The 15,337-nt window shown below is 39.3% G+C and overlaps 1 protein-coding gene across 5 annotated transcripts in view; it reads right to left on the reverse strand.

The window, feature by feature from the left end:
* Window positions 1-15,337, reverse strand: part of grid2 (glutamate receptor, ionotropic, delta 2) — a 487,185-nt gene that overhangs the window by 19,080 nt on the left and 452,768 nt on the right. The gene's annotated exons all lie outside the window — the stretch shown is intronic.

The raw sequence follows: 15,337 nt of genomic DNA on the forward strand, positions 1-15,337 counted from the left end.
CAGATAAAATTAGACAAATAATTCAAGGAAAATTCATTCATTCATTCATTTTTTACAGCTTATCCTCACGAGGGGTGCTGGAGCCTATTCCAGCTGTCTTTGGGCGAGTGGCCAGCCAATCACAGGGCACATATAGACAAACAACCATTCACACTCACATTCATACCTATGGACAATTTGGAGTCGCTAATTAACCTAGCATGTTTTTTTTTTTGGAATGTGGGAGGAAACCGGAGTACCCGGAGAAAACCCACGCGTGCACGGGGAGAACATGCAAACTCCAATAGAGATGACCAAGGGTGGAATTGAACTGGGGTGTGTGTGTGTGTGTGTGTGTATTAGACATTGTCGCCTTGCTTTAAAATTGTTGACTTTGACTGTGGAGATCGATAATGACTTTAACTCTCCCACTGGCTGATAAAGCAAATGAGAAGAGGGTCGCCCGTGCAGTGGTGGTGGGGGGATGGGGGTTGGGGGGGGGGCAATATGTGAGTCAGTGTGTGTTGCGCTTTGGGTCCCCTGTTCTCGTCGCTCTATCTGCAGTATGTGGATTAGATGTTTCCATGGCAACTCTAGGGCAGCAGCCCTGATGGTGGTGTGATCACACATTATTAGTTGATGTGGGGATGCGGATGGGGGGGTGGATAAAGGGGGAAAAGGGGGGTGGGGACAACAAAAGGAAATGTGGACAATCAGAGGAGGAAGGCAATAACGGTCAAATGGTGCGTGTTCAGAATTGTCAATGTTTTTGACAATCCTGTTCCCACCGTTTTTTCCCACATTCCAAAAACATGCTAGGTTAATTAGCGACTCCAAATTGTCAGGTATGAATGTGAGTGTGAATGGTTGTTTGTCTATATGTGCCCTGTGATTGGCTGGCCACCAGTCCAGGGTGTACCCCGCCTCTCGCCCGAAGACAACTGGAATAGGCTCCAGCACCTCAAATTATTTGTGTAATTTAATCTGTAAAAAAGTGTTATATTATCAGCTGTATGTTCTTAATAAATAATTTCTCAGCTGCACGGCGGTCGAGTGGTTAGCGCACAGACCACACAGCTAGGAGACTGAGTTCAATTCCAACCTCGGCCATCTCTGTGTGGAATTTGCATGTTCTCCCCGTTTCTCCGGGTAATCCGTTTTTTTTCCCACATTCCAAAAACATGCTAGGTTAATTAGCAACTCCAAATTGTCCATAGGTATGACTGGCCTCACAGCTAGGAAACCCTATTTCGATTCCACCCTTGGTCATCTCTGTGTGGAGTTTGCACATTCTCCCCGTGCATTGCATGGTTTCCTCCCACATTCCAAAAACATGCTAGGTTAATTAGCGACAAATTGTCCATAGGTATGAATGTGAGTGTGAATGGTTGTTTGTCTATATGTGCCCTGTGATTGGCTGGCCACCAGTCCAGGGTGTAATCCGCCTCTTGTCCGAAGACAGCTGGGATAGACTCCAGCAGCCCCTTGTGAGGATAAGCGGTAAAAATGAATGAATTAATGAATGAATTAAATAATTTCTCTAGTTTTTCTTATTTGCTGTTTTATTATTATTTAATTTATTTATTACTAATTTATTTATTTATTTTTTTTTAGTTTGGTAAATTTAATTTTTTTTTTTTTTATTAAAAATATTTGAGAACAGTGCAATGTTATATCAGAGCTTTTCTTGTGGAAAACCGGAACCAAAGCACTGAAAAAGTGTAGGATATAGCAGAAGCAAAAGCATTGAAAACAGTTAATTAATTAATTAATTAATTTTTTTTTTTTTTTTTTTAAGAAATGCGTTTTTTTTCAAACCAGATGCGGCCCAGCCTCACCCGGACCCTAGCTCCAGTGGCCCCCAGGTAAATTGAGTTTAAGACCCCTGCCTTAAAAGCACGTTCCCAAGTCACATTCCCAACTGACAGCCTTCCTACCAGGTCGTATTTGTTTCATATAAGTTAAAAGGGATTGCAGCAACCCAGTCGTAACAACCCCTAATGTTATAAGTGATATCCCTACTGGAGTGAAACGGATGCTTTAAAGACTTCAAGCTGTGCTGCTGCACCACTGGTGGGATGGGAAGGACTAGTATCTTTTGGGATGGTGGGAACTCGCTTATCTCGGCGCCTCATCTTTCATCATTGCAACTGATCAACACAGCAGGACGTCTTTGACGCCTTTGCAATTGGACTCTACGAACGTCAACAACAAAAATAAAACTAACCGGCTTGTGAAGGGTCTCTGACATTACCGGACTTTCCTGTTGTCCCGGAAAGCCCAGCAGGAGGGAAATCTGTGCAACTCCCAACAATGTGAAACGTCTCCATGGTTTCAAAATAACAAGCAGCTATTTTGTTATGCTTTTTGCACTTTTTTTGACTTATAAATATTGTTAGAATATTGTATTCTCGTCTTAAAACATGCCAAAGTTTCAGGTAGTGAGATATGTGCATTTGGAAGTGAGGCCTGGAAAAAGTTTGGGAATGGCTCTGAATGCTCGGTTTCAGAGAGTTAATTCTAACACCGAGCTTTGTGATGTCACTGTGAGCCGGACTTTCCTTATATGAGAATGTAATAATATGCTGTAGGCCGTGCCCTACGCTAAGCGCTCATTTGCGGTTTTGCGTTAGCGTTTGTGTTCATCCATTTCAACCACGGACAGTGTGCGACAACACTTGTTAATTTTGCTGAAATTGTGCAAAAAAAATCATGGTTTACCGCCCCCGTTTATGACTTTCCACCCCCTTTTGCACGGGCAATAAAACAATAAATGATGTTGATCTTACACCAGCATTGAAGCAGCAAACAAATTATACTTTATACTGGGAATTCGGTTTCCAATTCAAATATCCAGTTAACTCAGAGGTGGGCAAACTACGGCTCAGGGGCCACATGCGGCACACCAAGCATTAGAATCCGGCCCGCAAGTTGCTTTCTAAGTAGTTGGTAATGGTAATGGTTTTATTTCATTTGAACATGCATCAGATTACAATTGAATGCATCCCATAATCAGTTCAGGTCCAATAATGTCCAAAAGGAGTAGGAAGAAGCAAAGCTTATTAAATCATACCCCTCCATCTGGTACTTTTACAATCAGTAACTGTTACATTTGTTCACTTCCTGCTTTCCATAATACAGTTCAAGGTTTTGTTTTTTTTTTTTTAAATAATGCACCTCGTACCCCATCCAATGACATAATGGGTACCATAGTAACCGTCAATATAGTAAAAGTAAAAGTATTAAAAGTATATATAACTTTTAACATACAAACTGGCAACATGGCTTGCAAGTCGGATGTCGTATTTAGTAAAAAAAAACACAACAAAACTGTAAAATTAAAACATATAATTCAATGTGGTCTGATGTAAAATAAAAAATATAAAAAAATAAAAAAAATTATTATATAAATATAAAAATATTATTTTATAAAAAAATAAAAAATAGTAGAAAGTAAAAATTTGAGAAATAATTAAAAAAAAAATTATAAGCATAAATTAGTGTGCCCACGAGTCAAAATATTTGCTAAAAAGAAAACACATGAAGTATTTCTTGCGTCGTGCATTTCCTTGTTAATCAAATACAAATAATGACGGAAACGGAAAGTCAAGGTATGTTGCAAATAGCAAAATATTCCTCCAGCTGTTGTTCTTTAGCCCGGGAAAGTGGAGGTGACAGGTGGATGGGAAGTGATTGGACTGAGTCATTGAACATGATGGAAAATTGAGTGAGAAAATGAGAGTCGCTTCTGTCTCGATGGATGCTTGACAACAACAACATGAAGCAGTAAAGGAAAGAAAGACAAAAAAGGATAAAACGGACAAACAGAAGACAGAATGAGAATAAAATAAGCCGAGGTGCAGGTAGAAAAATGAACACCGAATCGAGACGTGTTTCGCTAAAATGAGTTTGTTTACTCCGAGATGAACATTTCACGAGAAGAACGCTGGACGGACAGCTCATTTACTGTTTCGACACAATGTTGACTCTCGCGTGGCTTGGTGCATTCCCACGGCTCCCGGGTCAGAATACCCGCCGTCATATTTTCACCATATGGAAAAAAATTCCCATTATCTAAGATAGAGAATGTCAGATTTATTTGCAATTGTGTCTGGAGGCAGATACGCATGAAAGTGACCTTTTAACGGGAAACATTGCATTTTAGATACTCGAAATGGCTGAGAGCCTTCAACAACAGTAATGGACATGCCTGCTGAGATCAGAAAGAGATAAAGGCACTTACTTCTTTGAAAGAGATTAACTATTAAATTATGATGACCATATTTTGTGCGGTGTGACCTGCATGAATCAGAGTAAGTCAATATCATACATCCTCAATGGAGGGAGGGGGGGGGTGTAATGGACTGGATCTAGTGGACTCTCTCCATCATCACACAGTGGTGAACTTTACTGCTTTTCAAAAATGGCCCCGTTGTCTTGTTTTCCTCATCAAAAATTGAGCAGATAACTTCTCAACATAAGTGTAGTCACAGTACCTACGATTAAACCAGTTGCCATTCATACCAGCAGTTCTTATATGAATGAGCAGCAGCATCGGTCATAATAATAATAATAATAATAATAATAATAATATACCATCAAACAAATAAGTCATCTGATTCATTTTAATTGTTTGTGCAATGGAAAAAAAATTGTTTGTGATATGCATGAAAATTTGCAAAAAAAATTTGCAAGTGATCCCAAATTGTATATAAGATGGGTTAGATCAACAGAACAATAGTGGATCTAATCGTCGCCCTTGCGGGACACCCATAGACATTCATTCTTTTTGTGGTTTAGCAATCTTTTTACTTTAGTATCGATCGGTTTTAATACCAACATCGACATTATCGATATTTGGATCGATCTGACTACCACTATTTCAAAAGCTATTGCGCTAAATCCATAGGAAAACCACTATTGCGGAACAAATATTCCATAATTAATGGTATGTTTTTATGGTCAAGGAATCTAAATATGTGAATCAAATGTAAGTACGACTAATATTTATGGTGTAAATCACAATATATAGGGAACTATATATTTTCTCGTTGAAGATAGCATCAACGGCATGACTTTGCTGCCGGAATTTTTAAAGTTTTTGTTGGGAAAATTCCCGACCATTATTCGTGGCAACACCTCAAATGACTCTGCTGAGAACTTTATCTTAATTCAAGACAAGCGAGGTCTGAACTCACCGCATCAACGAACTGTAAGAAGTCGACAGCCGTTACAAGGCTAGCTAGCTAGCTAGCTAGCTGGTGGCTTCTTTTAGCTTTCATAACCTCCATAACATCTCGGAACCTTTGTTGGGACATTCCGGGTTGTAACATCGAGTGGTGAGAAACAATATTCGCTATAACAACAAACATTAAATATCAAAGATCGTTGTAAAGGCGAAAGCTAACAGGCTAACTGACGGACGGTGTTGACACACGGTGTTGCCTAAGTACCTCGGATCGAGGTGTAGCTGTAGCATGTAGCTCAAGCCGAAGCACTCTGGACACAATTATATACACAGAGAAAGAAAAAAAAAATGACCACTAAAGCAGGGGTCTCAAACACGCGGCCTGCGGGCCAAATGTGGCCCGCAGGACACTAGTTTGAGGCCCCCGCCTTGATATGAAACTTTAATGTTAGTGCGGCCCGCGCAAGTTTGATATGGATGCTGTATGGTATCATGTACCCAGAAAAAATTATTACGTTTGATTCATGTTCATGTTAAAGGTTAAATAACTGTTAATAGTTATCCTCCCTATCCGTGTGGAAGTGGTAAGTTTTTGGCTATTTAAGTTGAAAGGAAATAACTTGAAGGCTACCGTTTAGGTCGCTAGCGCTCTAGTTTGCAAGTTAGCATGTGTCTCAAGACCCTGCAGTTGCGCAATATGTTGTAAATAAACCAGGGGTCTCAAACAGGCGGCCACTAGTTTGAGGCCCCCGCCATGATATGAAAGTTTAATGTTTGATATGGATGCTGTATGGTATCATGTACCCAGAAAAAATTATTACGTTTGATTAATGTTCATGTTAAAGGTTAAATAACTGTTAATAGTTATCCTCCCTATCCGTGTGGAAGTGGTAAGTTTTTGGCTATTTAAGTTTAAAGGAAATAACTTGAAGGCTACCGTTTAGGTCGCTAGCTCTCTAGTTTGCGAGTTAGCATGTGTCAAATAGGTGTTGGGAGGATTCAGTTTTCAATTAGACATCATTAAGACGGAGCGTGTGGGTGAAGTGGAGCAGATTATCAAAAGCTGCAGCAGTATAAACAACACAGAAGTCAAATGTTCATTACCAGTCATTAACACATTGAGCGTGATACATGATTAATTGTGAATAATTAAGATTTAATGAACGTGTTAAGTGTGTGGGTTTGAGTTTGACTGTGGTCAACCGGAGGCATCTATTGACAGAAAGCAAACATTACATTATGGATGTTATACATTAAAGGGCTTTCTGCGCGGTGCGTTTACAAGCATTCTGCTGGGACGCAAATGCAAGATTTACATGACCAATTTAAGGTGCACTTCCACTTTATCTCTATTGTATCCACTTTACGGAATACACTGTGGTGCTTATTGTTTTTTTTTTTTTTTTTTTTTTTCATCTTCCAAGGTCGGTAATAAGAAAACTTTCACAAGTCAGTTCATCGATAGATTTTTAAGACTATAATGTATTTCTGACAAATTTATAGCCCTGGGTGCTGCTTGCCAGAATACTAAAAGCATTGAAAAACAGTTTGTAAGGGCCATGTACGGCTAACTTTGTTTTCATTGCTCCCTGCAGCACTTTAATACAATATGAGAAGAACTTTTAGTGGTAGAAATTGTTTCAACACATGGGACACTTAGTTTAACCTCAATTTATTGTTTGGAATAAAAGCACGGGCGAATGGAAGCGGGAGAGGGTACAACGACAAAAGCAAGATAAATTGAAACACTGTCGAACCTACAAATTTGAACACCCTCCATCACAGGATGTAGAAAAAAAAATTTCTGGAGTTGATCGAGAGTAGGTAATAGTGTTCGCTGTTTCGGCTAGCCATACTTATTATTAAAGAAAACATATTTCATTGTTAAATTTTGCTAATTTTTGACCCTTTGTATTGAGTTGGGAACTATCGAGCAGCTACGCACGCTAACCAGCACTGAAAGCTTTCTAGATCTTCCATATTCTGCACCTCTTTCTGCAGTGCCTCCATAGATTTCTTCCTTCCCGCTCACTCTCGAAGACTTCTGGACAGCTGCCGAGCTCAATTTTTTATCCCATTTGTCCCAAACAGCTATCCCATTTCAGCTACCATATCTGTGATTGCTAAACTAAAAGGGATCCGGTTATCACCCTTGAGGGACACCCTTCAACATATTTAATGAATTACTCATAACATAAAACAAAACATGGGAATCTTGCCAAAATTACCGACACATACACTACCGCTCAAAAGTTTGGGATCACATGGAATTTTTTTTTTTGGCCAGTCTGAGATATGGCTTTTTCTAGGCACTCCCGAAGACTTCTGGACAGCTGCCGAGCTCAATTTTTTATCCCATTTGTCCCAAACAGAGGCATTTCAGCTATCATATCTGTGATTGCTAAACTAAAAGGGATCCGGTTATCACCCTTGAGGGACACCCTTCAACATATTTAATGAATTACTCATAACATAAAACAAAACATGGGAATCTTGCCAAAATTACCGGCACATACACTACCGCTCAAAAGTTTGGGATCACATGGAATTTTTTTTTTGGGCCAGTCTGAGATATGGCTTTTTCTCGGCACTCCCGAAGACTTCTGGACAGCTGCCAAGCTCAATTTTTTATCCCATTTTTCCCAAACAGAGGCATTTCAGCTACCATATCTGTGATTGCTAAACTAAAAGGGATCCGGTTATCAACCTTGAGGGACACCCTTCAACATATTTAATGAATTACTCATAACATAAAACAAAACATGGGAATCTTCTTGCCAAAATTACCGACATACACTACCGCTCAAAAGTTTGGGATCACATGGAATTTTTTTTTTTGGCCAGTCTGAGATATGGCTTTTTCTCGGCACTCCCGAAGACTTCTGGACAGCTGCCGAGCTCAATTTTTTATCCCATTTGTCCCAAACAGGCATTTCAGCTACCATATCTGTGATTGCTAAACTAAAAGGGATCCGGTTATCACCCTTGAGGGACACCCTTTAACATATTTAATGAATCACTCATAACATAAAACAAAAGATGGGAATCTTCTTACACTACCGCTCAAAAGTTTGGGATCACATGGAAATGTTTTTTTTGACCAGGCTTTTTCTTGGCGCTCCCGAAGACTTCTGGACAGCTGCCGAGCTCAATTTGTCCCATTACTTACACAAAATAAATTATTTGTAAATTGTAGATTTCCCTTACACCGCAACAAAGCATTCCTATACGTGTCATTGCTAACACCGTGAACAGAGCTAAGCAGAGAGGGGGACAGGGCGGGGCTACTGGATATCTGGGCATGCCCATATAAGGAGGTCCGGTTTGCAGTGACGTCAGTAGAACTCGTGTTAAAAAAGACGTATTTCAAACGCAGTTTTTATGCAATTTATTACTGTAGTTCTGCAACAAAGTTTTTCTTTAAATATATTGTCTTGCTTATCTAATTACAATAACGATAACGATATGTCCATAACCAAAAATCTGCATGTTTCTCTATGAATTAAGCCGAAGACACAATTATATACACAAAGAAAGAAAAAAAAATGACAGTTTCAGACTGAAAACCACCGAGACCACTACAGCAGGGGTCTCAAACACGCGGCCCGCGGGCCAAATGTGGCCCGCAGGACACTGGTTTGTGGCCCCCGCCTTGATATGAAAGTTTAATGTTTAAAGTTTGATATGGATGCTGTATGGTATCATGTACCCAGAAAAAATTATTACGTTTGATTAATGTTCATGTTAAAGGTTAAATAACTGTTAATAGTTATCCTCCCTATCCGTGTGGAAGTGGTAAGTTTTTGGCTATTTAAGTGTAAAGGAGATAACTTGAAGGCTACCGTTTAGGTCGCTAGCTCTCTAGTTTGCGAGTTAGTTACTGTTACTGTAGTTCTGCAGCAAAGTTTTTCTTTAAATATATCGTTTTGCTTATCTAATTACAATAACGATGACTATTTTTTTAAACCACGATTCGTCCATAACATAAAATCAGCATGTCTCTCTATAAATTAAAAATTTAAACGTATTTAGCTTATTTTCTTAGACCGCAGCCCCCATTGGCGGTGGATTAAATCTTGAGAAAAGAAAAAGTGTACATGCCCGTAAGACAGGTTTATATTCCCCCGCCCCTACAGTGGTTCCCCTTTTCAAGACTTCTGAACAACTCATCTGTAGCTGTCATTTTAAATTAGTGGACTACGCTTTTATATTGGACTTTTTGATTCTGGCAAATCTGCAGGCTGTCTGCAGCAATCAGAAACCAGCAACATCACACACAAAGTCACACGGTATTTGTTCTCCAGCTGCAGCAAATACACCCAAGATGCATTCACACACATCTCACACACACACACACACAAGGAAGCTTCACCTGACCTCTGGCATTGTCTTCTTCACAGCAAAGTGGTTGAAAATGAGGAAGTTAGAGAAGCCTGTCTATTTGAAAAGACAATGGCCGCCGCTCTCCCAACAGTGTCAAAGCCAATCAATCCTCTCTCATCTCCGACAATACCTCTCGCGGACCCGCAGGTAAGAAGCAACAAGCGCAAAAGATAAATACTGCTACAAACATACACTGCGCCGTCTTCTAATTTACATTCTCGTTAATTGCTTCATTCGCGCTCCTTTCTTGACACAAGAATAATTACGATTCATGCGGGTGTCTCTTTAGATCAAGGTCTCTTTTGCAAGATAAATATTGATTAAACCTTAATATTATGGACAATACACAAGATGCTAATATTTCTGGCCTACTTTTGCTTTCTCCAAGGGGACATAATGTGTGATTTACATGTTTAATCTCAGTTGTCGTCTTGTTAACTAAGTCGCAAGACTGATATCCAAGACTTAATCGAGCTCTATTTTTGAAGATCTCATCAAAAAACACAAAAGGTAGGAACAAAACAGAGGCATTTCAGTTATCATATCTGTGATTTCTAAACGAAAAGGGATCCGGTTATGACCCTTGAGGGACACCCTTCAAGATATTTAATGAATCATTCAAAACATAAAACAAAAGATGGGAATCTTCTGGCACATACACTACCGCTCAAAAGTTTGGGATCACTTGGAATTTTTTGGGGCAAGGCTGGGCCGCATCAGGTTTTCCAAAAAAAACAACAAAAAAAAAAAAACGCATTTATTAAAAACAGAAAAATATACAAACTTTTTCAGTGCTTTGGTTCCGTTTGGTTCCACTGTTCTCAAATATCTTAATTTTTATTTTTCTGCACAAAATAAGATGAAAAATAAATAAACAAATCAAGAATAAAGAAAATCAATCAATCAGTAATAAATAAATATAATAATAATAATAATAAAACGGCAAATAATAAAAACTTTAAAAAATTAAATAAAAACAAAAACAAAAACAAAAACAAAAACAAAAACAAAAATAAAAATAAAAATAAAAATAAAAATAAAAATAAAAATAAAAATAAAAATAAATAAATGGTGTTCTGGAGCTCTCTATCAAAAGCAGAACAGTCACTTTTATTGCAAAAGTTCATCTGAAATAGGAGCAGAACATCAACATCAAGCTAGCAGGAGGGTAGGAGCGAGTCATGTGTTAAAAATATACATTTGTGCGAGCGTACCAATCACTTGTGCATCTTTGCCATTTGCTGGTAGGCAAAAGTGGTGCTCTACTGTACAGCGCTGCGACATTACTGCGTTGTAATGGGGGTTGGTAGTCAAGAGCTTTATTCCAATAAAAAGCCGTATTGATGCCACCGCGTTCAGATGAAAGTGAAAATCAAAGCAATCAATGTCTGGCGTGCATGACTTTAACCTGACATAACACACAGCAATTGGATGCAATGCAGTCCAATTAGTAGCTGGCGTATAATCAATAATGAGCAACATAACGAGGGATTTCACTGCGGTAAAGACTCGCTCTTTCTCACACACAATAATAGTCACACCCGGTTCCTCGTATATGTATAGAATGCAATTACTTTGGTGATCGTACATAAACACAATAAACCGAGACACGACACGATTGAACTAAAAGCACTCAAGAGAGCAGACCTCCACCAAGCACCATAGCCCCCCCATTCTCCATGTTGTCACTAACAACATAAAATTTAGATTAATTGACCATGAAAAAAAAACATTAGAAATTGGATTCATAATGATATGAATATTATCCGTAAGAGCGTTTTTTTTTTCGAGATCTAGCGCAATTGCTTTTGAAGATACAAAAAAAATTGGTTGGCACTCTCCAGGGTTCAATTCCACCCTCGGCCATCTCTGTGTGGTGTTTGCATGTTGCATGTTTTCGCCGGGTACTCCGGTTTCCTCCCACATTCTAAAAAACATGCTAGGTATACGGCTCACTAAGCGTTTGAATCCGACCCGCTAGTTGCTTTCGAAGTATTTCGACTTTCAACATACTGTCAACATGACTTGCAAGTCCGATGTCTTATTTAGTAAAAAAAAAAAAAAAAAAAAACAATAACAATACTGTAAAATTTAATTACATAGTTTGATGTGGTCAGGCTGCACGGAGGTCGTGTGGTTAGCGCGCAGAACTCACAGCTAGGAGACCAAGGTGGGTTCAATTCCACCCTCGGTCATCCCTGTGTGGAGTTTGCATGTTGCATGTTTTCTCCGGGTACTCCGGTTTCCTCCCAAGTTACAAAAACATGCTAGGTATACGGCCCACTAAGCGTTTGAATCCGGCCCGCCAGTTGCTTTGGAAGTATTTCGACTTCTAACATACAAACTGGCAACATGACTTGCAAGTAAAAAAACCCCAACAACATTCATTCATTTTCTACCGCTTTTTCCTCACGAGGGTCGCGGGGGTCTTTGGGCGAGAGGCGGGGTACACCCTGGACTGGTGGCCAGCCAATCACAGGGCACATATAGACAAACAACCATTCACACTCACATTCATACCTATGGACAATTTTGTGTTGCTAATTAACCTAGCATGTTTTTGGAACGTATAGGGGAGAACATGCAAAGTTCACACATAGATGGCCAAGGGTGGAATTGAACTCGGGTCTCCTAGCTGTGAGGCGTGCGCGCTAACTACTCGATCACCGTGAATCCCACTTATTAAAAGTAAATACTATAAAATTATAATATGGTAAGTACTTCCAAACAATAGTAACGAGTAATACTCAGACTCACTGGGGCACTCTCCTAGCTGTGAGGCCTGCGTGCTAACCACTTAACCACCGTGCAGCCTGGAACTGAAGATACTTTGCTGATTACTGCTGATTACTAAAGAACTGATTTTGATGAGGGCGGCACGGCGGTCTAGTGGTTAGCGCGCAGACCTCACAGCTAGGAGACCAAGGTTCAATCCCACCCTCGGCCATCTGTGTGTGGAGTTTGTATGTTCTCCCCGTGCATTGCAAGGTTTCCTCCCACATTCCAAAAACATGCTAGGTTAATTAGCGACTCCAAATTGTCCATAGGTATGAATGTGAGTGGGAATGGTTGTTTGTTCTCATTGGGTGTGACCAGGATGGATAGGATCAGGAAGGTCTTGGAGATAAAGTCAGAGACAGCTAGGAGACCAGGGTTCAATTCCACCCTCGGCCATCTCTGTGTGGAGTTTGCATGTTCTCCCCGTGCATTGCAAGGTTTCCTCCCACATTCCAAAAACATGCTAGGTTAATTAGCGAATACATTTTAATGAAATAAAAAAAAAAGAGCGTGAAGGTTCTGTGAAGACAACAGACTTTTTTTTTATATTTCCCCTTTCTCTTCTTGAAATGATCCTTGTGGTCGATCATTAAAAGAGAGGGCTGGGCTATAAAGATGCGAGCACTCCATACGCAGGCCGCAGAGAAACCCTTGGCTTTATATGACTGCAGCTGCAATGCGGGGCTGCGAGGCATTTGAGGACAAAAAAAAAAAAAAAACAACCACGGCTCACTGAAGAGCTCATCAATTGATTAACTAAAATAAGCAATTATTTATATTTCAAAAATAATTGTTGCTTTACTTACATTTATCTACAACAATGTGAATAAATTGAAAAAAAAAAAAAAGTGCATTGATAGATGTTTATGTGCAATGTGCCCGCTTGGGATAAGCATGATTCATTCATGATCAATAAGTAAGCGCTAAGGACTCTCTCAATCAGGCACAGTTTGATTGATGTAACGCTCCTATCAACAAGGTCATCTAGTGTAGTCTGATTGCATGCTGAAACAATGGCAGTCTAATGGAACTCACTGCATGGGAGCAACTAGCTGGGGGTGCGATTCAAGCTGTGGGCATCTAAAATGCTCATACCCCCCCTGACCCCCCTCGCCCCACTCTCATCAGGAATAAGTCGTTTATTTTGTCAGAGCCCCAGTTGCCTATAAAGAAGCTCTGCAGTGTTTCCTCTTCTATTATTTTAGTGAGGTGAACCTAAACCTTATTTACATGATGACTTGGAATTTCTCTCTCTACATCAGGGGTCTTAAACTCAATTTACCTGGGGGCCACTGGAGCTAGGGTCTGGGCAAGGCTGGGAAGCATCAGGTTTTCCAAAAAAAAAAACCCCTAAAAAAACGCATTTACTAAAAACAGAAAAATATACAAACTTTTTCAGTGCTTTGGTTCCGATTTTCTACAATAAAAGCTCTGATAAAACATTCCACTGTTCTCAAATATCTTAATTTTTATTTTTCTGCACAAAATAAGATGACAAATAAACAAACTTGCGCGGGCCGCACTAACATTAAACTTTCATATCAAGGCGGGGGCCTCAAACTAGTGTCCTGCGGGCCACGTGTTTGAGAACCCTGTTCTAGAGGGAAGGACATATTTTATAGCCAAAAAATTACCACTTCCACACAGATAGGGAGGATAACTATTAACAGTTATTTAACCTTTAACATGAACATTAATCAAACGTAATAATTTTTTGTGGGTACATGATACCATACAGCATCCATATTAAACTTGCGCGGTTTGCACTAACATTAAACACGTGGCCCGCGGGCCAAATGTGGCCCGCAGGACACTAGTTTGAGGCCCTCGCCTTGATATGAAAGTTTAATGTTAGTGCGGGCCCTCGCAAGTTTGATATGGATGCTGTATGGTATCATGTACCCAGAAAAAATTATTACGTTTGATTAATGTTCATGTTAAAGGTTAAATAACTGTTAATAGTTATCCTCCCTATCCGTGTGGAAGTGGTAAGTTTTTGGCTATTTAAGTTGAAAGGAAATAACTTGGAGGCTATCGTTTAGGTCGCTAGCTCTCTAGTTTGCGAGTTAGCATGTGTCTCAAGACCCTGCAGTTGCGCAATATGTTGTAAATAAAAAGAGTATAAATGTGACTATAGTCGTGTTTTGTCATGTCTACAGGGCTCTAATAATGCTTTGTTCATTTTAATCTGAAAAAAAATAATTTGTCTACCCACCAACTATATGTGGTTTCTTAAGTTTTTATTATTATTATTATTATATTTATTTATTACTGATTGATTGATTTTCTTTATTCTTGATTTGTTTAGTTATTTTTCATCTTATTTTGTGCAGAAAAATAAAAAGTAAGATATTTGAGAACAGTGGAATGTTTTATCAGAGCTTTTCTTGTAAAAAATTGGAACCAAAGCGAAGTTTTTAAATTTTTTTTGTTTTTAATAAATGCGTTTCTTTTGTTTTTTTTTTGAAAACCTGATGCGGCCCGGTCTCACCCAGACCCTAGCTCCAGTGGCCCCCCAAGTAAATTGAGTTTGAGACCCCTGACTTAAACTAAACAATTAACTGCGCATCACCATTTTATGGCATGAAAAAAAAACATTTCACCTCATTCCAATGAGTAATAATGATATTAGTCCTTATTCCTGTTTTTCATGTACTGATACAATAATAACCAATGCTAAGGAAGGCTGAAAAAGGCTGGAAACACACGCTCTGTTATGGATATACTTTACAGTATGCAATTTAATCTGCTATTTTCTTGCTCTCTGACCCACAGAGATGATTTTCAAGCACAGGGCGAAATTTTTACGAGAGTGGACATTTTCTATTTTGCTGAACTGAATTTAGAGTGCTGACAGGAAATCTCTATGACCTTTTGACAAGGAGAGAATAAATAGAGAGAATTAATTTCTGGAAGGTTGTTCATTTTTTATACGGTACTGGCATGCGATGCGGTGGTGGGGGGGGGTGACAGTTCTGAACTAGAACATGCGAAAAAATGATGCCCCCC

The sequence above is a fragment of the Doryrhamphus excisus genome, linkage group LG3 (assembly GCF_037039965.1).
Source record: "Doryrhamphus excisus strain RoL-2023G ecotype Guam linkage group LG3, RoL_Dexc_Guam_v1.1, whole genome shotgun sequence".
Lineage (NCBI taxonomy): Eukaryota > Metazoa > Chordata > Actinopteri > Syngnathiformes > Syngnathidae > Doryrhamphus > Doryrhamphus excisus.